The sequence below is a fragment of the Callospermophilus lateralis genome, chromosome 4 (genome assembly GCF_048772815.1).
Source record: "Callospermophilus lateralis isolate mCalLat2 chromosome 4, mCalLat2.hap1, whole genome shotgun sequence".
Classification (NCBI taxonomy): domain Eukaryota; kingdom Metazoa; phylum Chordata; class Mammalia; order Rodentia; family Sciuridae; genus Callospermophilus; species Callospermophilus lateralis.
The window spans coordinates 111,200,481-111,213,505 of NC_135308.1; positions in this window are offsets into that span (position 1 = coordinate 111,200,481).

Consider the following 13,025-nt stretch of genomic DNA (forward strand, 5'->3'; position numbering starts at 1 on the left):
CCTCTGGGAAACCAAAAGTGGTATGCACCCAAAAGTTATGGTTTATCATAAAATGGTCACATGTTCCATTGCTTTACAAAAGAAATTTCATTTGAATTATAAGGCATTTTTTTTAAATCTTGTGAATGATTGGTAGGAGGTATAGTCTTTTGTAACACAAAGGGTTGCTGACCAGAAGTACAGTTTCTATTAACAGGAATATAAGTGAAATAATTTTGTTTCAGCAGTCACATGGGTCAAATGGGCATAGAGAGTGATTAAATTGAAAACATGAACCCAGTAATAATCCCTATACATGTATCCCCTGTGGATGACCTCACTTCTTTTTCCTCAGGATGTAGTGTTCTCAGACATTTACCATTGAATTAAGATACACTGATAACAATAATAAGGTGATTGACTATGCTGTTAGATTTTTCACTGTAAAAGTATTCTCAGCACAAGACACTGTGTATTATTGATATTTCTTTCTAAATTGAAATATTATACAGAGGGCAAAAGGATTAGATAGCTGTAGCAAATAATTTGATGGCAAGAAAAATACCATAGATCAGCAACGATGAGCTTTTGTAGTAAAAACGTAAGTACAGTAATGAAAAACAATGCTTTGCAAAGTTATAAGGCATATGTTTGAATCAGAACAGCTCTTCAAACAGAAAAAAATGGAAATATTATGAATGTTTACTTAAAGTAGTTGTTTTGACCTGATAATCCTGAACAATTGGCAAAAATGAGAATTTATGCTTTAGCTCATAAAACAGAGATTCTACTTCAGAAAAATATGAATGTATTCAGAGTAATATGACTCTCTGAAGCCTGCTTTTTCCCAACATTAATTGCTCTCTACTGTACCTTCTTTGCAGCTTGTTGAGAAGGAACACCTCGCCCAACATATTTGGCTGGCATATTTGTATAGGTATTATATGTGTCAGTGCTACACTATGACCTTGTGTGCATTCTAAGGTCGACATAGTTGTGGAATGAGGAACAAGATCAAAGAGTTAGAAATGGAGCGAACCACAGAGAGAAAGAAGCAAGAACAGGGGTTAGCTGGCTTGGAGATGGTCATTCAGATACATGGAGAGACTGAAGGCATGAGCTATGTCAGAATCAAGCCACATCGATCAAAGAGGAAGAGAAGGGAGCTGTGCCTAGGAGATGGTGATGAACAGACAGTTAACTTCCATTAGGCCAAGAAGGAAGCCATGAATGCGTTTGTGTAGGTGTTTGTTTTATAAGTATGTTTATATCCCTGACCTCTGATTTTTAATGATTTTAATGTCTCATATAAGGTCACAAAGGTGCTAAGCATGTGACTATTCTGCTCTACATAAAAGATACCTGATGTTTCAACCTAAGTTTTGTTGGCTATAGCAGTAGAGTTTTCCTGAACTAATAGTGCATATAAAATATGCAGTTGGCTGGCAGGCTGTTGACCCAGGGGTGAGTTAAATGTGAAGGCAGTTCCCTGGCAGAATTCTCTCTGCTATATGGGGAAGGAGAGTGTTTTTTGTTTTTTTTTAAGAATCTTCAACTAATTAGATGAGGCTCACCTACATTATGGAGGGCACTAATTTTAATGCTGATTACATCTAAAAAAATACTTTCACAGCAACATTCAGATGTCTTTGCCCAAATGTTAGGACACAGTGGTCTTGACAATTTGACACATAACATTATCACATTGGAAGGAGAAATTGGAGTGAGAGAAGGGGGTGAGGAGAAAGGGTGGTAGGTACCAATAGTGAGGGGTGGTGAGCTTTGTGCTTACTTCACTCCTATCTTTCTTCTTGGATTCAAAGAAGTTTCTAGTCCACCTCTACAGAGACTCTGACACAGCCACTATAACACTTGACATGACTCCCTCATGTCAACCAGAAGGTGGCTAGTGCCTTTCTATTTTATTGGCATCATTTATACACAAGGCAAAATCTTCCTATAAAGTAGAAGGAAGGAATTGCTTAATTGTTGGTTGAATGAATGAATGAACAAGTGACTTACCTTCTCCTGCATGCTCACTGTGTTTAGGCATTTCCAGTCTTCTATTCTAAGTTCCATCCCTGATCTTTCCCTTAGGGATCACCTCTGTTTGCCTGGCCTGTTATTTATGGCACCATATAGCTTCAAAGATTGTTCTTGAAAACTTATTTCTCTTCAGACCTTCATTTACAATTGTTCGTTACATGTCCTATAAAGTCTTCCAAATGCCATCTGTCCAACATGCAATTAGCTTCCTTCCTTAAGTCCAATCTTCCTTATCTTTTGTTCAGTATCTTAAATTTTATGATTCTACCTTTCCATTTATTAACCCAACTTAGAAATCTGTTGTCATTTCCCTTACTTCCTGCACCCAGAGGATCAAGGAATCACATTTGCTTTTCTTCTTTCTTGACTCATTCTTTGCCAATCCCCTGACTGCTGTCCCAGTTCAGAACCTTTTTATATCTACACTGTTACTGAAGTTACTGCCTAAACCACCCAGGGCTATGTCACTCCCCACCTAGGGTACTCAGCAGAGGTGCTGGGGGATAAAGCCTGTCTCTGGCTTCCTGAATCTTTCTACAAGGTTCCAAAGAGCTGCATCTCTCAGGGTGAGACATGACTCATATTTGAGGATGTTCTACAAAACATGCTACTGAAAAATCCTTTTAAAATTTCACTATATTCTAAAGAAAGAAGTGCTTTTGCCTTGATTCAGTCATGACCTAATTGGCTTGGAGAGAACTATTAATATGCTGAAAGGAAGTCCTTCAGGTCCCTTCCTTCTCATAATGAATTTTTTAAGGGCAACATTCAAAATCAAGGTCAGCACACAAGGGCATCATTTACCTTTTGGTGTCGGATAGAGGCTTCAAGTCAATCTTGTTCTGAGATAAATTTTTTTCCATGTAAAAACTAGCTAAGTATACTTCATTTTTAAAAAATCATAGTACATATAATACAGACAGGTCTAATGACATTTTTTCCCCCCACAGCAGTACTGAGTGGATGGTGATAGATGTCTGCCATAGTGGTCTTAAGGCACTGGGCACAAAGAAGGGATTTCTAGAGCTGTCCCCTGCCTTCACAATGTGCTATTCTTTGTCTGCTTTTCTCCATCACCACCTTTGTACACATTTCTTCAATTTTTGTTCCTAATTGGGCTGTCTAAGCTCATATTAGCTTTCAAAACATGTTTGTTTCAGTGACTTAAAACATTGAATTATATTGACTAGGACTTTTGAGTAAAGCAAATTTCATTGCATTCTATTTTTAAGGATTTTGTACACATAAATGTGTATTTTAGCAGTTCAGCCAGACACCTAAACCTCAAACTGACAGGAATTGCAAATGTGTGCTTTATGCCTAGTGGAGAGTAGACATAGTGGTTTTTTTTTTTTTTTTTTTTTTTTTTTTTTTTTAGCTTTGGTAATGGGCTTGTTTCTCTTTAATAATTGTAAACAAAAACTTTAAAGTAGAAAAGAAACCAGTTTACAATAAGAAAGAAGGGTGAAGTTTTCTGAGCAAAGTGAGGTCAATTCCTTGCTATAGAATTTGGATTAGATATGTGAGGCACAGAGAAACAGGAATGTCTGTCATTTTCTATAAGCACTTGGGAATTCCTAGGTGGAATGGGGATACCAGGTTGCCATCTCTGTCCTTCATTAGGCATGTAAAATTTCACTTGCTTAGTGGGAGGTGTGAATGTGATCTCACGGAGTGATGTGTGTTGATTCTTGCTGTCTCAGAACATTTCTAGAGAATATACTTCCTGTAGCTGAATTATAGATCTTGGATATGTCACATGTATCAATACTTGGCTTTACAAAAAAATAGGCAAACTAAGAGTTAATAATTTTTGCTTTATAAAAGATTTACCAAAGGATTATTTAAAATGCAAACTCCTTTTGCATACTTAAAATATGCTAGATTTACATATTTACAGTTATCTAAAACTTTCAGGAATACCCTACATTGAGTGATGAGAATCTCTAGTTGCACACATCAACTTGGTATGAACTTGCTTGTATGATAATGATCTAAACAAAGATATAGATAACCTTGCAGTCCCCATTTGGCCAACAGTTTAAGCCAAGTTTCAGAATCTACTTTCTGTAGAGGTAAGATTTCTACTGACTTGATTGACCAAAAGCTAGGATTCTGTCAGGTAGCTTTCTCTCTGTGTTTCTGTTTCTCTCACTCTCCCTGTCTCTACCTCTCTCTGATTCCCAAGAAAGAAATATTATTTACTCCAAATTTCATACCCTTTCCTAAATCTTTTAGTAAAAATGGGAAACATCAAGTGATATTTTCCCTTTGTCTACTTTCTAGTAAAGATGTCCTGAAAGGAAATAAAGTAAAAAAAAGAAAGAAACCTATAATCAGTGTATAATACTTCTTTTTGAAAGTCTTAATTGCTTTCTCTATGGCACATTTTGGAGCTTTCATATTCCATAAATATGTTTTTGTTGCTTTTTCTCCTTACATTTTTAGGTCCTCAAACACTTAACCTTTCCATACGTTTACTTTTGAAATAATATTTCCTTATCATTTAAATTATAGAATATTTGGAGAATAAGAGTTCAAAAAAACAAAGGGAGAAACTATAATTCTGCCATTTAAAAGTAAACATTTTCATGTATAAGCTTATAATCTTTTATTTTAAAGAATATACAAAAAATTATCAGTTAGCCATAATAAAAACAATAACTAGATAACAAACTACCCCAAATCAAATACTATATAATATCTGCTTATTCTTGTGCTTATAAAACTATGGTTGACTGCACTCTGGTTTGAGTTTGGCTTGAAAGGAGCTCAGCTTTACACTGAAGGTTCAATAATTGGGCTCAGATGTACTCTGTGGATATTCATTTTGGGGTCTAACCTGAAATAATGGTGTATTTGTTTGTGTTGCCAGAACAAAATACCATAAACTAGGGGATCCATAGTCTGTCCTTGGTGAGTTTGCTTCTTCCTTCTGAGACAAAAAGCACACTTCACTTTCCTTTGAGTAGGCACCCTCCAGAATCTGGCTTGATCAAACCTCATTGGCTTGCAAGAGAATCATGGGAGTGCTTTTCCTCTGTTAATAACTGACTTTGTTTCAAAGTCAATCTTATTAATTTAAGCCTTAAATTTTGGGACAAAGAGTTAGAATCTGCATATATATAAGGAACATCTATCCCTACAGAACAGGCTCAAACTTAGAGGTTCATCTCTCAAGGTGGTTAAACTTTACCCCTAAGCATTGTCACACCCAAAAGCAAAGTAGAGTGACCATGTTATATGCTACTCCCTTCCAGTGGAGCATGAAGTAGACAACTCAATACCTGAGTATATTTCAGTATGAAAATCAAATTCCATTTCCCCAATTTTGATACAAAATGACTAATTAAGGTGCATTAGATGATTTCTTGTTTTTCTGAGAATGAATACCTTGAGCAGGAAGGAATATCACAAGCAATGTATAAAATAACATTTATTTTCATTTGAACCTCTGGGCAATAAAAATCTTAAGGGATTAATTGTGGGGTTGAAAGAGATGGGTACACGTGGGCAGGAAAGAAAATGACAAGGAGTGCCTGCTGGGTGCCAAGTGCTAACGAAGTTGCCTCACCTGCAGAAGCTAAAGCCAGCCAACTTAGCAGAAAGCCAAGCCCTGGAAGAGCCAATCCACAGACACCACACTCAAGAGTGTGCACAGTGAAGCTCCACACCATTCAACATCCATCAACTGACTCTCATTTATTTAGTTGACTCATGAGCCAAGTAGCTATTAGTTGTTGTCAACCATCAAGTTTTTGTGGTTATTTGTTATGCAGCATTATTGGCCTAATAGATAACCAAATACTGCAACTGATTGCAATTTCAATATAAATAATGTAGTACAACTGAAATACAATTAATTGCAATTAATTTTATTATTAATAAAGAAAATGAGGCTTAGAAAGATTACTGAATGTACCTAATCCCACATAAGTGTCTGTCAGAATTTGAGCAGGGTTTTCTGATGCCCCTGAATTACGTTGTATGTAAATTACAGCCAGGAAAACTGACATGATAAATTCACAATCTTTAAAATAATAAGCTCAGGATTCCCCTGCTCCCAGTGCTGATCCTTTAAAAATATGGCCAGATATGAAAAGAAACCTAAAAGTAGGTTAACTTTAAGGAAAGTAAAGCTATTAAAAAACTTGGTGTATTTTTTGTATTTACTAAATTTGCTTTTCCTTTTACATATTTTAAGCTGAAATTGTTTCTCACTCAAGAACTCACCCTTTTCTGTTTATATGGTGTATGCCCTGAAGGCTATGTAAAAACATAAAAGGAACTCTTACCTTTCTTAGGTGAAGAAAATGAGATATTATGTAGTTTTCTCTGCTGGCATAAATGAGGAGATTAAGTATAAGTGGGAGATTCAGCATATCTCTATTTCCCCAACACAGAAATAGTGCATTTGACCACTTTTTTATGTTTTAGTACATTTTTGTCAACAATCTTTTATTATGTATAAAAAACCCCATCTCTATTCCTTATAGAAGTTTTAAAATCATTTCACAGCTGAGTGGAACCCTAAACAGAGCTATCTTAGTGTAATGAAGCAGAAAACGATTGCTTCTTAACAAGACTGGTATATGGTGACAAACAGCTCATAAAAATCCCATCTGCCACAAAATGCCTCTATTTTAGTTGCCTTAGAATCTAAATAGTATATTTCCTATTTCCTTCAGAAACAACAGAGGAAATATAAAGCCTTCACCACCATTAAATTGTCCTTTGACAAGAAAAGCACTTGGCTCATAATGTATTGATGTAGTTCATCATAAGACCACCCGTGTCTGGTGATGCCCTTCATACTCTGCAGGGATTTTGGACCACCCCCTTCTATCCCCCCCCATCACAGGTTCTGAGAGGGTCATACGATAATGCAATGCTGTTTCTGATGTTTTAACATCAAAGAATGGCCTGTGTCTCTATCAGCTTTAGATTCAGTTTGGAAAAATAAAAGACAATTCCAGACTTAGGAGAAATGAAGAAATGGGGCTATTTGCAGTCAGTGATTTTGTGAATACTGGTTTGCATATTGTGGGGGGTGCATTGCTCTTGACTCCCAGTTATGTTTTTTTATAACTACAAGAAAATATATACGCATATCTATACATGTGTGTGTATATGTATATATACATATACATGTATATATATGTGTATATATATTCACATAGTTATAAAAAACAGTTTTATTTGGGGGGATTTTTCAAAGTGTTTTCCCAGGCTCTACAAATTTCACGTTTACTCAGCCAAACAGCCTTCAGTTTTTGAAATATTTAAGCTCAAATTATTTGATAAAAGTATAAAATGAAAATTCCAGTGGTTTTGTCTAAAACAAGACCATTCACCTTTGTACAGAAAAAGAAATGTACTAGAACTTTCAACAACTATTCCAAATGCCACATATCTACAGGTTAATCTAGTATGACTTTTAAAGCACACACATATTACTTTGTGACAGAAATAAACCAACTCTTCAGTTAGAATATAAAATACAATATTTACTGGCTTATTCTGCTTTTAGAAGAAGCTAGGAAATTTTCTTGGAAGGGAACAATAAAAGCTGATAGTTAAATGCATTTATCTTTCAAGCAGAATGTTATGGAACTTTCTGGTCTTCTGAAGATACTACTGGATTCCTGAATTGGCCTTGACTCAGTTCCCATCTTTCTTCCTATGGGATAGAAATTTATTTCCAAGGATATAGCACACTTACTTACCACCGTGGCTGTAATAGCATTATCTCATTTACTCTTCAATGAGTTTCTGAAGTAGAACTACCAGTTTCAATAATTCAGGGAATATGCTACAAGAGGTTGTGGTCACACAGAGGTAACACAGCTGGTTGGATTTGTTGGGCGTTCTTTGCACTAAGTTGTAGTAGACAGAGGGACAAGGGTAGTAGAGAGGGCACTGAGTCAGGAGGCAGGAAGCCTGCTTCTTACCTCTATTCTACAAATAGTTGTGCACACTGGGATGAGTCATTTCAAAGAATGGCCTGTGTCTCTATCAGCTTTAGATTTAGTTTGGAAAAACAAAAGACAATTCCAGACTTAGGAGAAATGAAGAAATGGGGCTATCTTCTGGTCTTCTCACATTGATGAAATGTTGGGCCAAGTACTTACTGTAAAAGCTTCACTCAGCTCATAGATCTGTGATCTGAATGTACATTATTATTCATTATTAGTCATTATTATTACCATACTAAAGCATGTATATGGAAGGGCAGGCAATAAGTGACTAGTGCTATATATGTTAGTTAAAATGCTTCGATTCTTTGCTTGCTTAAAATACATAAAATATCACTCTAATTTTGAAGGACCAAATAGTTTGCTTATTTGTCTTTTGTTGATAAACATTTAGGTTGCTTCTGATTTTGGACTATTCTGAATAAAGATGCTGAGAACATTCTTGTGGAAACATTTATAGATTTGTACATGTGTGTCTCTTAGGTTTTAAACCCATTTATAAATGGGTATGATATTCATTCAATAAATATCTACTGAATGACTACTGTGTGTCAGGCTTTGTTTTTAGCATTCTCAATAAAATGGAAAATAAGCTGAAAAGATTCCAGTTCCCAGGAAGCTAACAATCCAATGGGAGGCGGCAGATAATAAGTAGGCGTTATGAAGGAGAGACCCAAGGTGATGTGATGAAGATGAGTGGATACAGTGAGGAGGGAGAGAGGAGGGTGCTGAAGGTTGCTATTTAACAGAGAAGGCCTTTCTGAGGTGACACTAAACTGAAAACCCACAAAAGTGGAGGAGCTGGCCCCATGAAGAGCCCAGGGATTTGTGTTCAGGCAGAGGAGACAGTACAAGGCAATATGGTATACTGTGATCAATATTTATCAAAGATCTGTAGAATGTCAGTTCCAAAAGGGTCCTTAGACATCATCCAGCTCACTCTTTCCCACTCTGCACATGAGAAAAATAAGACTGCATTCTCAGTCAGCCGTGGGGCTAGGAGTGGAAACAGGGGTCCTGGGCCCCACTCCAGTCTTCCGTCATTGCATGGTAACAGCCACCACTGCCCCTTCTAGATCACTTACTCTTGCCAGGCACTCTATCATGGATGGTACTCTTCTTTCTTCATTCTTGTAAGACCGGATGATATAAGCATTCTCTTGCCTATTTTAATCATAAGAAAACAAAGTCTTAGAGAAGTTCAGTGAGTTGTTATATAATTTTATCAAATGTGAGAACTTGAATTTGATCTTGAACCACATGTTCTTGTTAGTGTGTTTCTAAACTTGGGAAGTTGTCTTACACATTTTTTTCTTATTAAGTAAAGAAATACATCTAGAATAACTTTTATTATAATAATTTTATTTTTATTGCATGATCAGAGTATTGAATAAAGGGAGGACTAATTAGAGAAGGGAACATACAATGTAAAGATTTATTGGCTTTTTACAGTGGGGTTAGTACTAAATAGTTAAAAGAAGTCAAGCTGTAAAATATGAACATATTGATCTTTTTAGTAAGTATACATTACTGATACAGAATATTGTATTAACCATGGCACAGTAATTAGGCTATAATTTCTAAAATAAATGTTAAGCACGTTGGAAAAAAGAAAAGAAAGTTGTTATATGACCATAGTTTGAATATAGACAGGAAAGGGCAGGATGCAATGCTCATTAGAAAATAAACAAGGGCAAAAGATAATTAATTTTTCCAAGAGTTACCATTTATTTAACCAAATGTATCCAGTTATGACATATGTGATTATTTAGAAAAATAAGAAGGAGATGGATTTTAGTCGACAGAGCTCAAATACCAAATTAACTGTAATTTCTCCTATAAGAAATTTCATAATATTTTTTCTTTTGTTCTTGCAGATGTTAGCTATACTGGATGCTGCCTTGGAGAAACAAATGGACAACTGCTAGAATTTTTAGTGATCCCAGGGTAAAGGATATGCAATGTGCTGTGTCACTTGAAGGGCTCCACCGCAGACTTCCCTCCAGTTCTCTAAAATGAAAGGCATCATAGGCCAAGGCTATTGAGAAATGAGGAAAAAGTTAACACCCATATTCTCCTGGAGGTTCACTTAGGGGAGAGTGAAAGCCACTGAATTACCAGGGCTCAGGAGCTGGGGTTTGCATCCTGTGCTCCAGGAAATGTCTGTGATGTATCTTCCCAGGTTTCCTTTCTATTTTCTTGCCATCTCCAACACCCCTTTCCCTTCTTCTTTCTTTTTAGTGTGTGATTGCATATTGTTCTAATTTCCTTTGTACTGAACACAAGACTGTATGATATTAAAACCATTCTTTTTAAGAAATGAGGAAAATCAAATTTTCCTCCCAGTTCCACTCTTTTGTGTGCTGACTGCATTCTAGTCTGATTCCATGTCCCATTTGCCATTTGAAATTACAAGTAGATTTGGAAACACTCTTTTTCCAGATGCTATCTCTCTTTATCTTTGTGGGTAACTTAAGTGACATAAAGATAGAGACAACCATAGTTCACAGTCTGCTGCTTAAATCCAATGCATTAAAGGTGAAAGAAACCTAACATCACATCTCTTGTTATCCCTAGTGTTATTAATTGTCTTATTATACTACAATACCTTTATATCCTATATTTTTGCCAAAGTCACACAAGTGACCCAGAAAAATATTCAAGAGGGTAAAATAAAGTTAATTTGTGGGGGGACCATAGATAAGGCTTCCTTGCATTTTATAAACGGCAAGGGTTTCCCATGTGCAGCAGTAGAGGTATGAACTAACAGCTGATGTTTCAGGTGTAAGGGAGAAGATGAAAACCAGATCACACTGAGTTAAAAAAATGAATTCCAGCAATTGCCACTTCTTTCCCAGGGAGGAAGCAGTACTGAATGAATATAAACATGCTGATACTCATAGTAAAGCATACAGTGCTTGCTAAATTCTCACTTCCACCAATCCTAGGGACTTCTGAGCCTCTGGCTATGACACCTGACATTAATTTGTGTTTCACTTTGGGTAAACTAATGATGAAGTAGTTACAAACTCAGAGGTAGATGGTAGTAAGACCACTAGAAAATGTTCTTTCTTTTTTTAAAGAGAGAGAGAGAGAGAGAGAGAGAGAGAGAGAGAGAGAGAGAGAGAGAGAGAGAGAATGAGAATCTTTTAATATTTATTTTTTAGTTTTCAGTGGACACAACATCTTTCTTTGTATGTGGTGCTGAGGATCGAACCTGGGCCGCACGCATGCCAGGCAAGCGCGCTACCGCTTGAGTCACATCCCTAGCCCAAAGAAAGATGTTCTTAAAGGCCTGTTTTTGTTTCTTTATAACTAGGCAATGGTTATCATAACAGAAAAAAATCCAGTCTTGCTGCAGATGCTTAATAGTCATAGGCTGTTTAGGAGCTAATTAGAAAACAATACATAATAAGTTTTCATATTTTCTACCCTTCTCTCTTGGTTTTCCAGTTGAGGGGTTTTAACTTCTCCTGTCACTTTCAATGGAAATATGCCATAAACTTCTCTTTCTTTTCCTCTAGCTATCCCTTTTCTTTCCAACATAAGGAGTGAATTAGTAACAAGCTCATGTAGATCAAGAAAGGAGATGTCCCTTCCCAAGAGGATCATTAAATGGTGGGTGCACTGTAGAAACGACACAAAACACAAAATAGTGTACTGCAGGAGCAGCTGGTAAATTTCACATGGCATTTAGCTGAAATTGGGCAAAATGGTAAAGATGATGGACATGTTCACTTGGTTTTCATTTTCTTTCTACAGATGCTGCAAATCATCCATGGATGAAGATGTGATATTATATCCACCATGCTATTTCAGATGTAGGCAATGGCCGTAAGAGATGGCACGATGGAGATGTGTATCAGCCAAGATTATTTGGATACAAGCGACAGAAACTGACTCTAGATCAAAAGAGAATTTGTTCAAGGATATGGAGGAACAGGAATACTGAAAAAATTAGGTCTGTAGTAGGAAAAGGACTGATGGTGTGTGCCAGGAATTCATGAAGCAGGAATTCCTCTGTGGCTCATTAGAGCACTGCTGCTTGAGGTGTCAAGTTCCAGGAAGGGGCATCTTATGAGACCCAAATGGTCATATCCTTCCCACTTGCCTCTTCCCATGGTTATCATCAGCCATGTTCCTTAGTGATCTTACTACGTTGTACCCAATAGAGGAGAGAGAATTCCATAACAGAACACCAAAATACTGTTGCCAAAAGAAGATGGGAAGGCATGCCCAATCAGCCTACAGAGATAATTGTCCACTGCACAGTATAATGTGCAATTGATTTCATGCCATATTTTCTATGGCTTTTAGTTCATAGTCTATGTGGTTTGTTAGGAGAAGTGGAGGTTGTAGACAGAATGAAAAAACATTATCACTTCACATTATTCAACCTGCTGTGGTAAAGTAGCCCATGTGCACACTGTATGAAAGAGTCAAACCTCTGTCTGGACATAGTGGTGCATGCTTCTAAGCCTAGCAATTTGTGAGGCTGAGATGGGAGGATCGTGAGTTCGAGGTAAGCCTCAGCAATTTAGTGAGACTCCCAGCATTTAGTGAGATTCTGTCTCAATAAATCAATAAACAACAAAATAAAAGGAAATAGGGATGTGGCTCAATGGTAAAGCATCTCTAGATTTAATCCCCAGTTCCCTTAACCCCCAACACATGCATGCATACCCAATGGTTAAACCTCTGGTCTTCTACAATCCAAAATGATGTTGAGTTTTGATACATAGAAGGTATTATGACATTGACTTTTTGCTTATTACGGATCTGTCTTAGGTGGCATCCAATATTTAAGATTTTTTTTTCTCTCTATCAAATGGAGGAGTTAACATAATCTCTCTCCTTGTCAAGGGGTAAGATGGAACACAGCCCAAGCCTTGTCCAGACATAGCCACAGCCCTACAAAGCAGAGATACAAGTCCTCAGAGAGGAATAGGAATTAGAGTCAGGTCTGTCTTATAGAACGTATAGGAGAGATGGAAAGCTTACTTAGTAATATTATTGATAAATATT